Source organism: Apostichopus japonicus, chromosome 12 (assembly GCF_037975245.1).
Source record: "Apostichopus japonicus isolate 1M-3 chromosome 12, ASM3797524v1, whole genome shotgun sequence".
Lineage (NCBI taxonomy): Eukaryota > Metazoa > Echinodermata > Holothuroidea > Aspidochirotida > Stichopodidae > Apostichopus > Apostichopus japonicus.
In genome coordinates, this window is record NC_092572.1 from 6,680,862 (window position 1) to 6,701,683 (window position 20,822).

At 34.4% G+C, this 20,822-nt stretch overlaps 1 long non-coding RNA gene across 1 annotated transcript; it reads left to right on the top strand.

Moving 5' to 3' along the window:
- Window positions 1-14,078: 14,078 nt before the first annotated feature.
- LOC139977887 (uncharacterized) lies at window positions 14,079-19,056 on the top strand. The gene is made up of 4 exons (XR_011796732.1): window positions 14,079-14,311; window positions 14,426-14,746; window positions 15,230-15,502; window positions 17,530-19,056. It is a non-coding gene; the product is annotated as an uncharacterized lncRNA (long non-coding RNA).
- The last annotated feature ends 1,766 nt before the right edge of the window (window positions 19,057-20,822 follow it).

The window sequence follows — 20,822 nt, forward strand, 5'->3', positions numbered from 1 at the left end:
TATTTGGCAAACGTTTACTTGCTACTCTAAGCGCCAACTGATGGTGGCGCTGCGCTTACAAAGTGTCATGGTTGTCCTTTTTAGGAAATGGCCCACCCACTAAAATAATCTTAGAAAAGGCCTATAACAGCCCCCTAGAGATTCTTCCTAGAATACGGCCCTGCGCATGCGCATAGCAGTATTAGAATAGACCCAAACGCGAAGGTGAACCGTGGTCACGGAAAGGGCCATTTTAAACGCGCTATCATCTAGCGAATTACCGCCGTTTTAATCTCTGTGTTGCACGTAGCTGGACCAGGACAGGCACAATATTGTACTTTGGATCCTGGGCAAATGGTAAAATGTAGGCCTACATTATACATTTATAAACATGACCGTTGACCTCTGTACCCATGGCAACCACGTTTTGATGGTACTTGATCTCTAACCTTTGGTTGGGGGGGGGAGGGCTGTGAGACTCAAGGGCTCCCCTTGGATACCTTCCCACCAAGTAAGAAAATCGGTCCAGCCGTTTAGATTTTGACACAAACTTGGACATACACTATAGCTTGCGCTTTCACACACATCACCATCGCACTGATTCATTTTGCCTTCAGCAAGGAAACATTTCAACTAAGGAAATACACATAGTAGTCTAATTTGAAAGGAGAAACCGAGGGGTGGCATATTTTATTCCTTTATGGTCTATGGACGTGTGCGACGTCTCTCGGCGTCGGATGTTCCGGATTTAACCAAAATTCACAAGAAATAAACAAGTTAACGCTTTGATTCGGTCTCTACTTAACCAGCCTAACTGTGTGTCCAGTCTAATCGGCTAAATCATGTACTGTGATTAAAATGGTGGAGCTATTAAAATAATTGAATAATAAATTGTAATCATTATGTCAATACACTACATGTTGCTTCCCTTCTGAGTAACAATACTTTCAACAGTTGCAATAATCAACTCTAGTCAATAAACGAATCTGAACTTCGTTACGATACAAGAATAAGTCACATTTTATCCTTTGTTTGCATCAATTTATTGACGTAATAAACTCCTTTTCAGATAACATAAAGTTTAATATAACTGTGAATCAAAAACGAGTACAAATCATATCCATGTACCTTGGATTCATCATAGGGCACACATTATTTCCTTCCCTCATGCAACAGTAAATCAGGCTAATACAAAAATTGTTATATTATGGAATAAAAAGGAAAACGCTAGACAGACATATATATAACATGTAAGCACAGTCTTATAAAAGTGAATAAAATTGGCAGAGCATGATACGGATAACATTGAGGTAGTGGAATACACCTTTATAGTACTGTACGCAATATAAAATATAATATATGTTATCATATTAAACCAGAATATAACAATGGATGCCGTAGAGGACTCCTAGGATACAGCATTATTTCAGATATTGCCTGTATTTTACTAGTTTCTACGGTTAATTGTTTATCACTATATAATGATGCAGACATAGGGAACTTGTAGTATGTCATTTCAGACTAGTATTGCATCATACTATGATTCATGGATTTTTCTCATATCCATTTTATAACTCTAGCAAGATTACATTCTCATATTCTTGCTTGGAGCTTTGTAACTTTTACTTGTACGCACACTTATAACACTGTACTTGTATTACAACTCTTTTAAGAGTGACACATAATGATAACAATTCAGTAGTGAAGTGCCAAGTTACATTTTCTGGAATACCTTGAGTGGCAGAAAATAGCATGAAAAATGTCAGAGCTAGCATTTTGGTTGTTCCTAATGATCAATTTATTATGCATTTATGCAACTACTAAAACCGATGTGTAGAATAACTTTAAAGAAAGGTGTGTTTTTTGTTTCCCTTTAAGCAAAACTTTATTGTTCCTGGTGCAATTTGTGTTGCCATAAATAAACAAACTATTTCAGAAAATCCTCCTCCTAATGTGTCAAATCAAACACAAATACATACACTACATACTCTACATACACTAAGTATGTAGGTAATACTCACATATCATGACCTAGCAAGGATTGTACTACCGTTGACATTACACTTTATTCTTGAGAGAAAGTTTAACATTTGGATATGATTAAATGTATGTTAAAATAACAAAAAAAGAGAAAAGAGTCTGAATTTTTAACAATTTGTCATTTCTTCAGGATTCCAGTCTTCAAGGCATCTGAGATCTTAATAAGTGTTTGCCTTAATTTCGTTCAGTCACTCCAAGTTTGAGTCATACCAAGATTAATGTATGTCGTCCAGTTACAGAGTTTTTGATAATTGATAATTCATAAACTTGGACTATGAATCTAAGAGACTGACTTCGGTCAGCTTGCGGCTTTGATAAACCAATGATGGCTTCTTCGCAAGTTCTTACTTGCAGGAGGTTCTAAAATACATACAAATAATACATACATACATCATTTGAAGTTCTTGGCATAAACTTTCGTATCCAAAGACCACGTGGATATCAGGAACATTATCATTGCCTGCTGGTCCGTCCTTCTTCCAATTGAGTCCTAGCCAGAGTTCCTTAAACTTAGTGGAAGTTATCCAAAAGAAAATATGAAAGCTTTCTTAGAGTGTCTTTAAATTAGTTAATCAAAAAGTTAAGAAGCCATTCATTTTCATCACATCATTTAGCAGCTGATGGTACACAGTGACTTTTCCACAGCACATATTACCTTTGAATTTACACAAGTGTTTTTAAAATCAACAGTTACTAACAAATTGGCTTGAAACAGGGAACCAATTGACATTTCTTGTCCCGTCGCGTTGACAGTACACTGAACCACGACTCGTATTCAGGGTAGAATTTGGCTAGGGTCCGCTATCCTACTGTTTCGATTATTTGGGAGAGGGAAGCCCTAGGGTAGCGTAAGAATGTGTGCTATATCTACTAATAGTTAACTTGTTTAACTGGAAATGTATCTTTCTAAATATTTAACAGGTACAGAAGGGTAAATTTGACAATAATACTTTAAGGGATGTCATACTTCTATGAGCCAGTTACGTGAAGAGGTTTCACATATACGAGGTGGGAATTATGTTCTGGGAGAGCACCCTCTGTTTTAGCTTAGATGACGGTGCCCATGTAACGTTAGCTTGATAATTTCTATGTGTACACTTTACAAGGTGAGGCGCGCTATACGAAGATCGTTCTTAAAACAGTATATGTTTAGAAGTTAAAGCAGTATATATTCATTTGTGTGGTATCATTTTTTTTATTGGCAAGTGCCAGGGACGTAAAAGTCGCAGCTGCTTGTATTCTAAATATTGTTCTGCTTAAAATGACACCGCTGCATGTTGAGTTGTTATGAAGTCGTAAATTATGTCAGTGCATTTATCCTTTTTGGCTTTGGTTTTACAAAACATTAATATTTTGCTTCTAGGGTGTATATATACTGAATATTTATTGTTCATATTTTTTAATTTTACTTGTTTCTTCTACAGATTGAGGGGGTTAAATTTGATTCTTGCACATTGCCCTCTTGAATTTGACCGCTTATTAGCTTAACTTTATGTTTAAAATAAATAGTGCCACCAGACCAGACTAGTACAACAGCAAATGTTTGTCATTGGTATAGTTTCTGCTAAATCCTCAAATGTGTATGTGTGTGCGCTGACGCGAGATCATAAACAATAAAACTAAAAAAGTGTATGGTTGCTGATCTTCGTATTTGGTATGTAAAATGCCACTTGGTGGATGTAAGATCCTTATTGGAGAAAATTCAAGGTCATTTGAGTCCACAACAGGTCAAAATCTGAAAACTCTGTCAGCAAAATAGTACAGAATGATACATTTCCCATGATGAGTACGGAAAGGGAATTTAAATTGGTAGAGATGAAATGTCATTTGAGGTCAAAAATTAAAACTTTGATGGCTACACTTAAAGGAACGCTTGGGTGATTTTTCCTCAGTATGTTCATACACATGAGTGACTATGAGACTTGTTAGGATACTTGTTCACGTTAAAGCTCTTTTTAGAGTTCAACAGAGTCTAAGAAAACTTGGGTAACATTAACGCTTAAAAGTAATGTTTGAATGAACTTCAAACGTTGTATGTATATCCCCTGAGTAACTATATGACACATTTTGTATAATAAAGAGTTCAAAGGTCATTTGAGGTCAACAAAAGTGGAAGTTAGAAAACATAACTGCAATAACTGTGAAAGTGAAGATTGAATGGATTTTTGATGTTGCATGTAGTTACACATTAATCATTGTAAGAAGCGCATCGTTATTAAGCTTGGTCAAAGGTCAAAGTATAAATGTCTTTCAGCACTATAACTCCATAATAACGATTTGAAAACACATTGTACTTGGTAATGATATCCAGCGTACTGATTGCAACAACGATCCAGCGTTTTGAGGAGGAAAAAGGTCATTTGAGATCACCAGAGGTCAAAATGACAATTCGTGGGATAATTTGTATACGTGTTGGTGCCAGAGGGATCCTGACAGTACGGTCTCGTTATACCAATACAACTATCTGGTGGACATGGTTGAATTTTAGTGTCAAGCTCAACCGAACCCCCCCTCCCTCCCACCCCACCCCTCCTCCATCCCACCCCATTCAAAATCGTATCTTGAGTCAAGATGATATTATACAGCGGTTGTCCTCTCCGCTACGAGATGTTTATTTCATCATTACCATTTTAATAGTCTTCTTTTCTACCAAATACTTATGCCGTCATCAAAATAGATGTGGGTGGGTAGATGGGCGGATGGGTGGATGGAGTGGATGGGTGGATGGAGATAGCTGTTTCTGGAATCAAGATGCCTTGGATTTATAGAGTTAAAAGTATGGTGTGTCGATGAGGCATCTACTTGTCGGCTCAGACTATACAATGCAACAAAACCCGTAATAACAATTAAGACAGATTCAATACATATGAGCTGCTTTTATGGATATTTTCTAGATTAATTATTTTTTTTAAACAAATCTGATGTTTCTTCTTGCTTAACAAATCAGAAATGATGAAGTGAACTTCATCTTCGCTTCTCCTAGTGACCTTTTATTTAGATACTATTTCCATTCATTAATGTCGCAACGTTGGGCTAATTACAATACAATTCATTGGTTATAAACCATCCAAGTTTTGGATTCAAACGTGTCGGCATGAATTGTTGTTTGCAGCTTTCTAAGTATTTGTTTCTTTTGAACGCTAGTTTGGCTGAACAGACTTGGCGACACTCGTCTTCCTCTGAAACAAGGAAGTAAATGCCAAAGCTTAACCCGCACAAAGGGCTGTTACAATGCAAATAGTAGAACAAAGATTGTTTTTTTTTTTTAATCCGAAAGCGAAACAGCACTGTTACACGATAGCCTTAACAATTGTAAAAAACACATCTATAACTAATGTAGCCTACGTCTGAGATAACTGTAATCACTGTACGACCTGTTGTTATAGATCTTACAAATCAAACACAAATATTTCATCCTTCGATTTTATTCCTTAAAAAATATAATAAAAAGTGTACTGTATTTCACGTGGCTAAAAGTAAATCACCAGAGGTTTCCGCCAATAACATGTGATGCGTTCTTGCTATTTGTATTATTTTTAGTATAAATTTAGAACGGAATTTGTGACACGGCGAACTTTTTCATATCTTTTATGATAAAACGAATAATTTTATAATTTTCATCTCGCTTGTACTTCTTGTAGATATTTTCGAATCAATGCATTTTCCATCGAGCAGCCAATTTCCTAGACGTTTCGACTGACCGGGCACCAACTCTTTCTGATATTATATTATCTTGGTAAAGGTTCAAATAGCATTGGATACGACACTTTAGTTTGTTATATAATAGCATAATTGTGGTTGTGTTTAAAGGAACTGCAATTTGCTTTAAAATGTACTAATGTTTGCAAAATAAATTACAAAATGAATGCAAACATTTTATGAAATGCACGATTAAAATTTGACTTGCGGGGTATAGGACAAGAATGCAAACATTCAGCCGGTGTAGTTTAACCTTATTATTTGAATAATATTAACCGGTTGATCTTCATAACTTCAATATTTTGACTTATAACAGTCGCTGAGAGACGGAACGGAGACAAGTTATTTTTAAATTGATCCCTTGTAGAGTTTGCGGCATCCAGTATGTTGGCGAAACCAAAACCACCCTCAAGAAGCGATTCTATTGTCACAGTAAACAGTCAACACGATGAAAACTGAGACCCCAGTTGGAGAACACTTTAACCTATCCAGCTATACCATTAGCGACATGTCCCTAAAGGGGATTTAATCCTTAGGTAGCCGTCCTGCCCTAGTACGAATCAGCAGAGAGAGGCTGTTGATGCAACGCCTTCGCACCATTCAACCTCATGGACTCAACATTCAGGGAGGTCATGACTAATTTTTCTTCTGCCCCCACCTCCTCTCCCCTTGTTCCCCCGTCACTCCTCTTCTCACAGCTCTCGTCCACCCTTTTTTCTCCACACCTTTCTATCTTTGTCCTTCTCTCCAATATATATATATATTATAATAATAATAATAATAATAATAATAATAATAATAATAATAATAATAATAATAATAATAATAATAATAATAATAATAATAATAATAATAATAATAATAATAATAATAATAATAATAATAATATAATATAATTATAAATACAACAAATATTTTATGTAAATTAAGCTTGTCAACAAATTTAACCGTAGGACAACATGCTAAGACAAATGCCTCAAAAATTGTATTAAAGGAAAATACGTACACATGAACATATCAAAAATTTGTTTCACCGTTCATGTAAAACCTTTAGTTTTTATTGATATATCTGAAATCATATCAGGCGCGAGTAGACAGTTAATATGTGACTATCAACAACCATGAGCATTAGATCTCGTAGTGTTCTTATTACTAATTCATTTTTTATTCATTGGAAATACTATCATCTATAATAATTTATCACTTTGGAACCGGTGTCAGATTTCACTTTGAGTCGTGCTAAGAAGCTTAAACACGTCTTCTAATACAATTAAACGGGGTTTAAAGAGCAAAGGCAAGTTTGGGACAACATCTCGGCATATCATATATATATATGAGATGGAAAATATCATTATATCAGCACTAGATTCATATTTACTACTTTCCACGGTAGGGTGCCAAGGATCTCTTTGACTGCATGGGGGCCAAGCTGTCGTTAAAGGAATGTTGTATTGGCCCAAATATGCCATATATTTAAATATTGTCAACTTTGGTCACAATTCTTAAAATTTTTGTATAAGCACCATGGAGGAAATTTATCTCACGAGGACATTTTATCATCTTCTCTGTTCATTTAAAATGTCTGAAAACAATTTTGTAAGTAAGACCTCCAGGAAAGTCATTTCTGGAAAACTTCTAGCATTACAGTCAAGCTCTAAATTGGGGTCTTTAAAGACTACCTTTAATTCCTTGCTGTGTTAGCCTTATAGTTTCACCTTAACAGAGGCTTATGCTCCACATGGTCTATGTGGCATTCTGTTAATTGAATGAGGTGGGAGAACTGCACTATTAGGGAATAATTGATAAATTAATGAAATAATGGTTTTATGCAGTATGTTTCATGTTTCCAGTAAACTTGTTATGTAATTCATTCATACTTTTCTTCAACCCTTACTGGGGCTTAAAAAACTACAGGTATGTCAGCTTTTTAGTTGAAATTATTCCCTGATAAAGCTGCTGCTAATCATGTGGAAAAATGATTGTTACTATCCTTTAATGTTTAGTGTTTATCGATGAAACCTTTTGTTTGCAATTTTGGTGTTTTATACAAATATACACTAGCAAAACTTACGAATTAAAACTAAACAAGGCTTTCTCATGTCATGTGTATAACTACTGTGACAATGACATTTTATACAGTAAATGTGGTAACTTAACTGATATGTGGTAAACGGTCAATGAGAGGCTAACTCCCTTAGCTCCATCAACCCCCCCCCCCCCCCCCATTCTTCAAAGAAGACTGCATACATATACCAATATACATCTGCTCTGATAAACTGGTCCTTCAAAATATTTTCAGGCTTGGTTTTTACACTTTCACCACTTGTTACATCAAAAGACATATGGCCAGTACCAAAAACAACAGGGTTTTCTCTTTATATATCACATGCACAAGCATCAGTATTATTGGGTTAATGTTCTCAAGACATCAACTTTTAACCTACTCAAAAGACCTGTAAGCATTGTGTATGTTTATTTTTAAATGCTTGACAATAACACACTGCTAAATGGCAGCTCCCTGGTTCACCAAGTCCAAATCTTAACAATACTCACACCTCACTCCTCCCCAGCCTTCTTCGCTGTTGTTAAACTGTTTACACAACAACCGAAAAGACTGAAAAGGTTGAAGTATTGTTAAGATTTGTGCTCTGTTGAGAAACTTCTTCAGCTTCTTTTCTAAAAGTTCACGTTATATTGGAGTCTTTAGTTGAAAAGTAAGAAACACTTTAGTTCTTTTTCAAACATTTCCAAATGGCACCTATGGTTTTTAAATACACAATTGTAGTGCGCATCTCCTGAAAAGGTGTTGCGGTGTTCCATCGCAGCACAGTATTCTTCTACCTGCTCTAGAGAATGTACAGATGTATTTGCTTTGAAAAGAATCAAGACACAACCTATAACATCAACTTAAAAAGAGATTATGGGAACAAGTTTAGTGTGTTAACTGTGTCAAAACAACTGTGGATCAGGGTTCTCTTCATATCTGAAAATATATTATGTTAATAGTTCACACAAAACATAAAAAGTTAGCCTAAACATCTAATGTATTGGCCTCATAACTACAGAACGACACTTGCAGCAAAAGTTTTTCCATTCAAAGACCCTGGACTAACATTTTCAGTGCCAAATATAAATGCACTAAAGGTATGCTCTCAATGTACACTCAAAACTATACCACTGGCCGAGAGACACTGGTAACTTTGCTTACAGAAATACAGTTTATACAGGAAGAATTACTGCTATCTTTTCAGGCTAAATTTCTGCTGGAGGTCAATAAACGATAGGTGGAAACTCCATTGCTAATGCTTTAATATAGTTAGGTCCAATAAAGCATAAACTTTACATAAATCTATCAGACATCTGGCATGATATGCATCTTCACCATCAAAGGATCTGCGGAGTCTCTAAAGTTTCTAAAGAACAGAAGATCACTGACAATCAATAAAACGCAAACCTAAATTTCACTGTCAGAGGAGAAATTGGGCCAAATTTGTTAACACATTGTTCTCCTTTACTTGAACTGCTATATTCTGAAGAATCTGAAGTTCTGAGGAACCTGATGGAACATCTTCAGATTACTCATTATGATTCATGTTCTGAAAATTAATTCATGAACAGGGAGTTCCACAAAGTACACCTCGTTTTTGACATTTGCACATTATTTTGTTACACCCCTTGCTGCACTTGCAACCCGCTTTGGGTTACAACGAACAGCAGCAGAATAAAAATGTAATTCATTCTGTTCAAAAAGGTCAGTAGTTACGGCATGCTTTAGCAAAATTCAACCATGCACAATACAGTTATACAGCCTAATATGTAGACCTAAGGCCTATTACCTGTAGTACTACTGGGTCCGGTCACTGTGCCTAGGCTAAATAGTAATTATCACCCTCTCCATGAGTCTCTAACAGTGTCACTTTCGTTCACCTCGTTCGACTTACCTGTTACTTAGTCTAGGCCAATGGCAGCTTCACAAAACACAAAGCTAGCTATCTATGTACGCCCTAATCAATTCGTAAGTTGAAATGTGAAGGTTATTATTACTGTTGCGTTATTGCCTGTATAGTTTAGCTGATTCCCCTTCCCCCTTAGTTTAGGCCTAACTATACTCCCAGTCCTATATGGTAGAGAATAAATCACTTTTACTCCTGTCAAAATTTGTGGGGCTCGCATGCAGCTATTTTTACAACGTAGCCTGTGCTAAAGGTCGATTTCATTAAGCTTAGCCTATACAAAACGATATAACTGTTACAATTTCCATAGTTTGAACATGTTAAGATGCACAAATTCGTCGCTAATGTAATCAGCTGAAGGTATATTTGGAGTGTAAGGATAATTATGCAACATGAATTTGAATAGTCAGATACTCAACTGGTTTAGTAATTCCTTGAAACTTTTCATATGTAAATGTAACGTAAACCTGTAAACAAGATTACGTTTTAACTATTTCTGAATTCACGTTGGCAACAAGAGTCTTGTATTCATTCGGAGTAGCTAACATTGCTTCAAACTTAACGTTTTACTCCTAATGACTTGTACAATGCCATGCAATTATTAAGTCATCATAAGTCATTAAATTCCAGATATGCATGGTTCTCTTTACAGGTGGAAGTAAAGAGTTCAAGTTGCAAGTAAGCCTTAACCAATTGATACCAGAATGAATATGTGTAATAATGTTAATTATACCCGACGTAACTGAATGACTTGCTTATGTACTTAACGTGTATACATCCGTTCGGTCATTTGTGACAGAGTTGATTGTTCGTGAATATTAATGAGATAACACGATATCAAGGTGTCTCACTCCCCGTCTTCTTTTTGCTTTGCTCATTGCTAATTATTGGAAATTTATATACAAAATTTGAATCTATAACAGTAAACAACTGTCATATTTTAGTTGCATTCATGCTAGAACGCTAAACCGAATCTTCAAGATTTCATTTAAAAAGATGAAAAACTATTAATATTGAATCTATTGCTAACTGTCATGTTTCAACATTTGCTAGCTATTAATCTGTAACTTCCGTGTTTCAATTATTGGACTTCTTGTTATTTGTGAACTTTAAAAATTTCAGAAGAACACCAAATTATTGTTTCAACACGTCAGTGTAAACATTTGGGGAATTAGCTGTTTGGATAAAAATAATACATCTACTTTGTATATAAAACACTGGGGTCCTTTTCAAGTGTAATATTAGACATCACTGACCAAATATCCCTCTGGCGCTTGTTTACAATCCGATTTGTTCCAAATGTAGTCATCTGGGCCTCTTTTATGGAAACAAGTCTGAGAATCTTGCTCTAAACAATAAATAGTATCGATTCTGAAGAAAGTACATGGGATTTGATCTGCTTTCAGATTTTCATCACATGTTTTAAAGTTTAGGCCTATGATCCGAAGAGTCGTTTCCGTACCTCTTTTAGCTCTTTTTTTTTGATGGGATTGTTGTTATTTCTATTCTTTCTTTCTTTTTTGATTCTTAATTTTGAAAGGTCGCCGCTTCCCTTGCCTTACTCTCGGAGTTTAAATTTACTGTTACGTTTCAAGCACCAGTTTGACTGAATTACATTTTAACACATGCAATTAACGTAATACAAGGCAATAAATGATATGCGTGTATGCTAAGAAACACAAAAACATATATATAGATGTGCTGGTGCAGTGTAGATGGAATTTTGTACTTGAAAATCAGAAAGCGAAACAAGTGTTTTAAGTAGCATTGATGAAAATTTTCCATCATCAATTGTAGCCTTTGACTCAGAATGAAGTGTTATTGCTATATGTTCCAGTTAATTCTTTATGTTTAACAAACAAAACACTATAAGAGCGTTTCTTTGTTCAACGCGTCGAAAGTTGGTCGTCCTTTCACTTGCTGTTTTTGATTATGTATCATGTATATCGACCATTTCATAAAATGTTATCGAATTTTACTTTCTTAAGCGCTAATGCTGGTTGATAAGACTTTAACATCGTATCACCCGAAAGTTTTTGTGCTCGTTTGGAACTAAGTTACATCTTTCCCACCTGCTGGGAAGAGTCTACATTCAATCGAGTGAACAAACTGAACACGGTTTCGCTTCTGAATTGATCTTTTCGCGATATCTATTTGTTTTCTGATTGCTATTCTAACACGAAGCTACTAAAGATAGCATTTTCGCAATAATATTGCTAAATAATATTGATAAAGCAATTATCACTGCCTTTGATGAAAACTTGTACACTTGATTGTACCCTGTACATTGAAGTGTACACTGTGCATAGTGTACAGTGTACACTGTACATATTGTAAACTGAAGCATTGTACACTCAATTGTACACATTGTACACTTGATGAAGGTGTACTGACCCATCATCACATTCATAAGCCGTAGATGTACAAAAATAAGAGAAGCTGACGTTTTGACGGTCCTTATATAGCTTGCAAGGGGGAGAACATTGCAGATACAACACCTTCACACCGTACACGTACATACATGTCTTGATATCGCAAATGGTATGGTTCCCCATTCACTCCTCCCCTCTCCCTTTTTTCGCAACCATGTATCGTAATCATCCCCAATCAATTGAATTGTACTTCTTCGTTATCATTTCATTCTCTCCACCTCTTCCCATCTCCACCGCTCTCCGCCTTCCTCTCTACATCTCTCTCTCTGCTTTCATAGCCTCAAAGGCCCTCTACAAAGTTTATCGCCAGCCAGTTCATACTTTGCTATCTTTCATACTTAGCCATGGTAACGGCCTTCATTGTGGAAATTAAATGACCTGTGTGTAATAAATCGAAAGAGGAACTTGACTTCAGTCTGTTTATGATTATCAACTATTGTATAAATAAAATGAGAGTTTCAAGTATTATCAAATTATGTGATGGTCGCTGTTACTGTGGTCAAAAGTCAAAAGCATAATTTTAGTTTTCTATAGCAAAATGTCCTTACCCATTCCATACATGTTCTTCGAATTTAGTAGGAAGCTGCCCTTGGATATGGACCTTGAAGACTGTTAGAAAGAAAGGTTAGAGGTTAAGATCAGAAAAATTGGAATATTAATACACCAACAAATATTTAATAACGTTCTCATTCTCAAGTGAATTATGATCAATACGAATCATCATAATGGTTAAAAAGGTCAAACCTCATACGGCATAATGGAAATGCTGTTGTGTGCACTTTGGATCCAATGAATTGTCTGAATTAACTAGTATCAACCCCTTATGCTACTATGCAGCTCAATTGTTCATGAAGGGTGTTTGCAATTACATCTGTTTTAATTATTCACCATTCTTTTCATGATTGATTTGATTGACGTTTATCCAGTAAGAAGCTAGAGTATTTATTTTGTTTCACTGAAAAGCTCTTCAACAGATTACGCATTAAAGATTTTGTTTCAACTTTAATGTCGGGCTCTATAAAAAGTTAGCAACAAAAGCATATGTTGAGCCTGACATGCATATCCGCCTTTAACAATGCTGACAAAAGTTGTTCGTCTCTCAATTGGTAGCTTTAGTTTTTCTTATCACGTAATCAAATCTGATATTAAACAGCTTCCTCGTACGAATAGCTCTAATTTGATACGTCCGTTAGAGAGGAATGCAGAAAAGTGTCAAATGACCAAGAGAACCCCATTAGAACTTTTTTGCCGTTTTTTTTTCAACTCTCATCTTAGTACAAACAATCAACATGTATCATCTTGCTTTGTAAACACAAACATAATTCAAATAAATAAAATCCCATGCAATGGGAAAGTATATCATTGTATCAAAGTATATTTTTGCCGTTGTTGTTGTCAACTGGCGAGATCTTGATTGATGGACTTTATGCTATAACTGACAGCAATACTACGAGTTACTTGTTTTTTCTTGCAAAATAACGAGATGGCTCTTGATTGCCGAAATTAGTATTCTTTAATTCTATAAGCAGTAAGTATATTCAGAGTGGCTGGTGCCATTCTAGCATATTGAATGTGAGCCTCCTTTATTCCGAAAAAGAGTAATTACTTCCATACTTCATATCACAGTATAAGAAAAGTGTAATTTCCTGAAAAGTATAAGAAACATCCCGGTTTGACTGTTATTTAGAATATTCCGTCTAAGTTTCAATAAATAGTTTCTTTTTTTACAACTGACGCATGTTTTTCTGGTACACCATTCATGTCTCAATTCATTTGAAGCTTGCAAAATAATTTATTCAGTCATGATGATAGCTGTCAATCATCCGTACATTTTCATTTTAAATTACTCAATCAACGAGACGCTTAATAAAACTGCCAACGCCTCAGTTGAGAACGCTTTGTTCTAAAAAGCAATGTTTTGTACTTATCCAAGTGCGCGTGCGTAGAAATGACAGTTCGGTAAAGCATTTGGATAAAATATTTGAAGTAGTGTTATGCGAAGGTCACTTTGTTGCAACAGTATGTAGTAATCCGTTGAGTTATAATCATGTAAATTCAAAGGAGTGATGCAATACATGACGAGGCGTAAGAGCGGAACGGAACTACGCACAAGCAAAAGCAAAGCTAAAATGTTGATACTTAGAAAACTAATCATACCATGGATGTTTCTGTATATTATAATATCAGGACTAAAACAGGCAATGTCAGGTAAATATACATTATTTTCTCCTTTATGTAAAATGTTAATGAAACAAACATTTCTGCGTGAGATATTTTTGTTATGACCTGTATCTCAAGATAAATTATTTCTTCTTTTTATAGACAAACAAAACACGGTCCAAAGACAAACAAGATTGGCTAAAGTTGGATTCTCTACGGAAATAATATGTTCTTTTAATTTCCCTGACCGTGATTATTATATAATATGGTATAAAAACGGGAATCATTTAACTATACACGAGCCAGCAAGATCTCTTAATATTCGTAAAGATGGACGTGTCTATACAATAAATGAACAAGAAGAAACTGCTTTATTAGGAATACAGAAAGTTCGTGTTAGAGACGCTGGGGAATATTACTGTAAAGCTGTTCCTATTTTCGTTGGTAAACCGTTGTTCCAGTATTGGAAAATTAACGTACAAGGTTTGTAAGATTATTTATCATTTTCCAATTATTTGATGGATATTTTGGTAACAGATTGTATGTGAAAAGTATATTAAAGATAAAAAGTTTGCACCGTCAAAACACCATCTCATTATCTTGTCCCGAATTCAATACTTTTGCTGATTAGGTGTGACCTATCTTGACTGGCTTTGTGGTTTATGTAGAAATATTGTTTTCCTTTATAGATAACTTATTTAAATATTATGAAGGAATACAGGGACTATTTCAACTCAACAGCTCCCATGTAATCATTCGTTCTGCTGTCGCCAGATACTTCTTTCAAATTATAGCAAATTTTTAAACAATCATATCAATGTGATAAAACATGGTATGAGATTGTGTTGACATAATACTTATAGCAACTTAAACATGTACCGTAATCAACCTCAGCTATTAGTAAACTGTTTGCAGAATATTCCTTTATCGGCTTTCCTTTTCTAAGCTGACTGTTTATGTTCTTAGATGGACCGACTATAGCCCCTACCAGATCTGTTATGGAGAATGAGACATTTTCAGCTCAATGCTGTGTGACATTCACTTATTCCACGGAGCCAGTGAAGTATTTATGGTCTCTTGGCATTCCATTGGCTACGACATTCAGAGACAATTTTGACGGAAATGTTACCTGCAGTAATGTGTCATTTACCGCAGTAAGAGGATTTCACAACAAGTTACTTGTGTGCACAATACAAAACGAATTGAATTCTTCTACTTACAAGAGAATGAATGTAATTGGTAAGTAGAACGACACTTTGGTGTAGCCGAAGTTAACATTACCTTTTACACCTGGGCCGGATACGACCCATTGGCATTAAAAAAATAGAGGTTCCTATATCCTATATTCTACAACCACAATTGTGCACTTAACTTAACGAAGACAAGAAGAAAAGTTTTTTTTTCGTAATTTATTATTGAAAGACTGTTATTTACAGACACAAAATAGTTTTCCCACCTGTGACATTTGAAAACCAGGAACATGTTACAAACATAATTATCAGAATACACAAGTAACGCTATGATGGTTTATGTTCAATTATTATTCAAACTTAGTTTACCTTTAAAGCGATCAAATATTGGAAATTACTGGGAGATTGAACAAAAATTAGTTGATAAACTGCCAATTCATCAAGAAAGTTCGTGGAATTTGTCTGTTTTACAAACATTTGCTTTAGTGTAATACAATTCATAAAGTGCCATCACAATGAGTTTCAAACCAGAATATCTCACCTAAAACTAAATAATTGCGAATTTCTTTTGGTGAGGTAGTTCAACCTTCTTTTTTTTTTAATTTTGAATGTATTCAACACGGTGCTGACATTTGAAAGAATGTCAATCATATTTAACATTGATTATTACTGTTTTGTGTCTTTCTTCCTCCTTACAAGATGTTTTTTTTTTCTAAAAAACATTCTTACATCATAACAACGGAAATAGTTCTGTAGTGTTATAACAGTCATCTCACTCCAAGCAAAACAAGTTTGCCTAATAAAGATGTGCATTATATGATGACAATATTCGTTCATTAAACTTTTAACTAAACAAAAGTTGTTATATTTTCATTATGTAAATCATAATTTAACATTGATTATTACTGTTTTGTGTCCTTCTTCCTCCTTACAAGATGTTTTTTTTTTCTAAAAAGCATTCTTACATCATAACAACGGAAATAGTTCTGTAACGTTATAACAGTCATCTCACTCCAAGCAAAACAAGTTTGCCTAATAAAGATGTGCATTATATGATGACAATATTCGTTCATTAAACTTTTAACTAAACAAAAGTTGTTATATTTTCATTATGTAAATCATAATTTAACATTGATTATTACTGTTTTGTGTCCTTCTTCCTCCTTACAAGATGTTTTTTTTTCTTAAAAGCATTCTTACATCATAACAACGGAAATAGTTCTGTAACGTTATAACAGTCATCTCACTCCAAGCAAAACAAGTTTGCCTAATAAAGATGTGCATTATATGATGACAATATTCGTTCATTAAACTTTTTACTAAACAAAAGTTGTTATATTTTCATTATAGTGTAATTACAATAACACATTCATATATGCCGGAAACCAAATAAGCTTCAATGCCCTTACCTTACATAGGAAAATGTTTACCGCCAACATAAGGTACTTTTTACGCGTATTGTTTGTGGAGTACCTTTGCCGACGTTAAAGAAGGTAATATCTTAATCATATTGAGCAAACAGTCAGGGGATCAGGAAAAAGTTCTTCAACATGTTTGTCAAAACTATATGTGTTGCTATGTGAAAAAAGGTCATTTTATTGATAGCTTCAAATAAGTGTAGTCGTAGCGGAAATTTTCTCCTTTGTGATATACGTTTCGTTCCCTCAGGGTTACACGCTCGGAGCGGAATGCAACAAGGGATGTAACGGGAACTAATTGCGTACTTTTAATTTTTCGCTGTTTCCCGTGCTTGGCATAGGCAAGCAAGGCGGGCGGGTGGGTGTGTGAATCGACCCGATTAGTCGCAGCTCACTGTAGTTATGTACAGGTAGTCTCTGATTGGTGGAAGCTGTTTGCAGTTTATATGCGGACGGATGTTTACGGGGGCTATTTCTGGGGTATTTAATTGTTCATGTTGAATAAATGTGTTCAACGATATTGTAATTTAATACTCCATGTTGAGTTATGGATTTAAGGTACTTGGAACGAGATTAATGTTCTACCTACGACATAAGCTAAGACAAAACAAGCAAAAAAAATGGGGAATGAGCAACGATACTGTATTTTTCCTAACAGTACCACCTACAATGAAGTTGCAAATCAACGGCCATGAAACCGATGCGACTGTCTTCCTTGCAAAAGGAACACACGTGAACTTCACGTGTTATGCTGAAGACTCAATGCCAAAAGCAAATATTTCCTGGAATTGTGACAGAAAAACTTGTGAAGGCTCTCCATGGAATGATTTGCATGAAAAGTTGAACAATGCGAGTCGCGAATTGTTCACCACAAGTTAAACAATCGACTACACGGCAACGCGAAACGAAGAAGTCATTTGCACTGTTGGAATGTATGGGAACAGAAATTGGAGCAAAAGTGTAAAAATCTCTGTATTTGGTAACGAAATATTTTGTTTTATATGTTACGGGTTTAATGTAGGTTTGGTAATCTCTCTATTACATACTGATTTATGTAAACATTACAAAAAAAAGGCAAAAATATGGAAACAAATGCATTTAATGAAGAAACGTTGTTTGCTAATTGAGTTATAAAAGAATAACAATATATATCATATTCTTAACTGTCCGAACGTTTATAAGGCTACGTTACATAAAGTCGGCTGTATAACATATCAAAAACATTTAAGCATTTTCTAATCATTTATGTACAGAAGCTTTGTAAACATTATAAATAATACATTCTAAATGCCAATAGTTTTTGTTTGTTAGTTCAACTATATTTCAACCATCAACGTAATCAACATTTTACATAATTCAAGTATATTCATACAAAGTATATGGTTGTTGAGATCCTCGATAGCGCATTGATGTGTAATGTATCACTATGCGACAATCTCCTTTAAAGTTAATTCAATAACACGGAACATTTTTTAAAAGGGATGATTGTGGATGATCATGTTTTTAATTAGAATAATTTGTTTGAAAACTGACGTCATTAAAGTTATTGACAGCCATTATTTTTAATAAATGTATTTCCCTCTTGCTTTTGGCTAGATCTCAATTCGGACCAAAAGTGTAAATTTGTGTTTCTTTCCGTAACTATTTTGACACCATATGATTCCTTGCAAAATATTTATAAAGGTTTCCTTGTTAACTATTGCATTTTTTACACTGTGTATAAGAAGCCTCACAGAGTTTTCTGCTGGTAGCCCGCATCATTAATTACTTTTATCCTTATCTTCTCAGTGTTAATCTACAATAGCTCCAAAGCTTATGTATACATTTTTTATCGATGTAAGTCGAGCACGCAAAATGCTCACTATTGTGCACACTCTTGTCACCTCCAGGTTGGACTATTTTAACAGCCTCTTGATTGGATCGGTATGAACAAATCACTAACAACCAGTCTTCCAAATGTTCAACACACCTGAGCATGTATAATAGTCAAACACAAGAAGTACGACTCTGTCACAAAAGAACTCAGTTCTCTTCACTGGCTTCCTGTACTTCAGCGTATCAAATTCAAAGTACTTGTTTTAATGTACAAAGCTTACTATAGGAGTCGCCAACTTATATCTCGGGCTAACTCCTGGTACAACCTTCACGTAGCTTAGATCCTCTTCCTCTTATATATGTCATTGTACCCAAAACTCACAGAGTGCAGTTTACTGATCGTTCATTTATGTTCTTTCGGTCGCAAAGAGTTGAAGTGCCTTCCAACCCGTATCGAAAAGGCCCAGACTACGATATTTCCAGAAACTGCTAAAACATTACTTGCTAGAACAAGCATACAATAGTTAATGTCATGTTACTGTCTCATAGCATTTTTAAACAACTTTATATTGGCGCTATATAAATGTTTCTGATTGATTGATTGATGAAATGCAAACAAAAGAAGGCCTGATTAACGAATACTTCGTCTGCTTCGAACACTTTTCAATACTGATACCTAATATTCGTTGCTAACCAAGTTTTCTTTTAACTAAATATGTTGATTTCAATATTTACATCACTTTATGAAATAAAAGCATTGACGATTTTAGTTTAAATTATTATAGACTTTTAAATTATATTCCTTCTTTTATGGTTTTCTTTTTTTTCTTTCTTTTTTATTATCATTCCAACAAGATTCCAAACAATATACAATTCATAATAACATATACTTTATGACTAATAGTCAACATTAATGACAACAACAAATAAATCATTAAACTTCAAATAAAGATTTCCACTGATGCCATCTGATATCAAAGGCATTTTGCTTACAACTAGTTTGGTACATAAACTTTTCTTTTAAATAAAAATTGCTAACCAAGTTTTCTTTCAACTAAATATGTTGATTTCAATATTTACATCACTTTATGAAATAAAAGCATTGACGATTTTAGTTTAAATTATTATAGACTTTTAAATGATATTCCTTCTTTAATGGTTTTCGACAACATAAATTTAATGTTGAGTAAGTTTGGATTGAATTTCCTATGATAAATGTAGATAATAACAAATTCTGCTTTTTCTAAAGGACCCAGTAACAATATGTTAGTGCATCTTGTTATAATTCTAACTGGTGGCGTTGTCTTAACAGGATGTCTGTCAATCATTTGGAGCAAACTTTGTTGTAAGTATATAAAGTTTCAAGCAAACGTTTAATAACATTTTCCTACATTCAGCGTAATTTTACTCAATTTGTTTTAATTTACATTCTTTTGTTTTTACATTTGAAAACATTCAAAAGGCTTAGATTTATTTTACTAAGAAACCACAACCAATTAAATAAAACTGAAAACGAATTTTATACTATGACACTGTACTAGTGACGGACACGTTTACGGTAATATTTAATTCATAGTTTGCCAAAACATCGGGAAATGAAACATAAACGAAAAACTTTCATTAAAAGTAAAATACGCAGTAAATTAAAATACTTTTTAAAATGTAACAAAAGTTAGCATGACGTGTAATGTAGATATGGTGTTCATATTACTGTCTTATTGGAAGATGAAGAATAGGAATATACCAATCATTTCAATTTAAAGTTCTAGTTTTAATAATTTATTTCAGGATTGTATTCCAATGTACTAGACATCGAAAATACTATTTCCTTTAATTTTTTCTTAATTTAATCAATGAAATGAAATAATATCCAACAATTGTCTATTTAATGTTAACGTAACACGTTACGGCTGCACCCTATTCAACTTATATACGGTGCCTATATAATTTAAAATTTCATCTCAGGTTTAATGTATGTATATATCTTTATCATAGTTTTCAACCAATTTGTCAGTCAACGAATTTTAAAAATTGTATGAAATATCATCTGTTGTTCAGAAACGGGGAGACCTCCCTAGACAACCGCTATACACAAGTTGCAATGAGTTCAAGAGAATTGCCCTCCAACTCAATCGA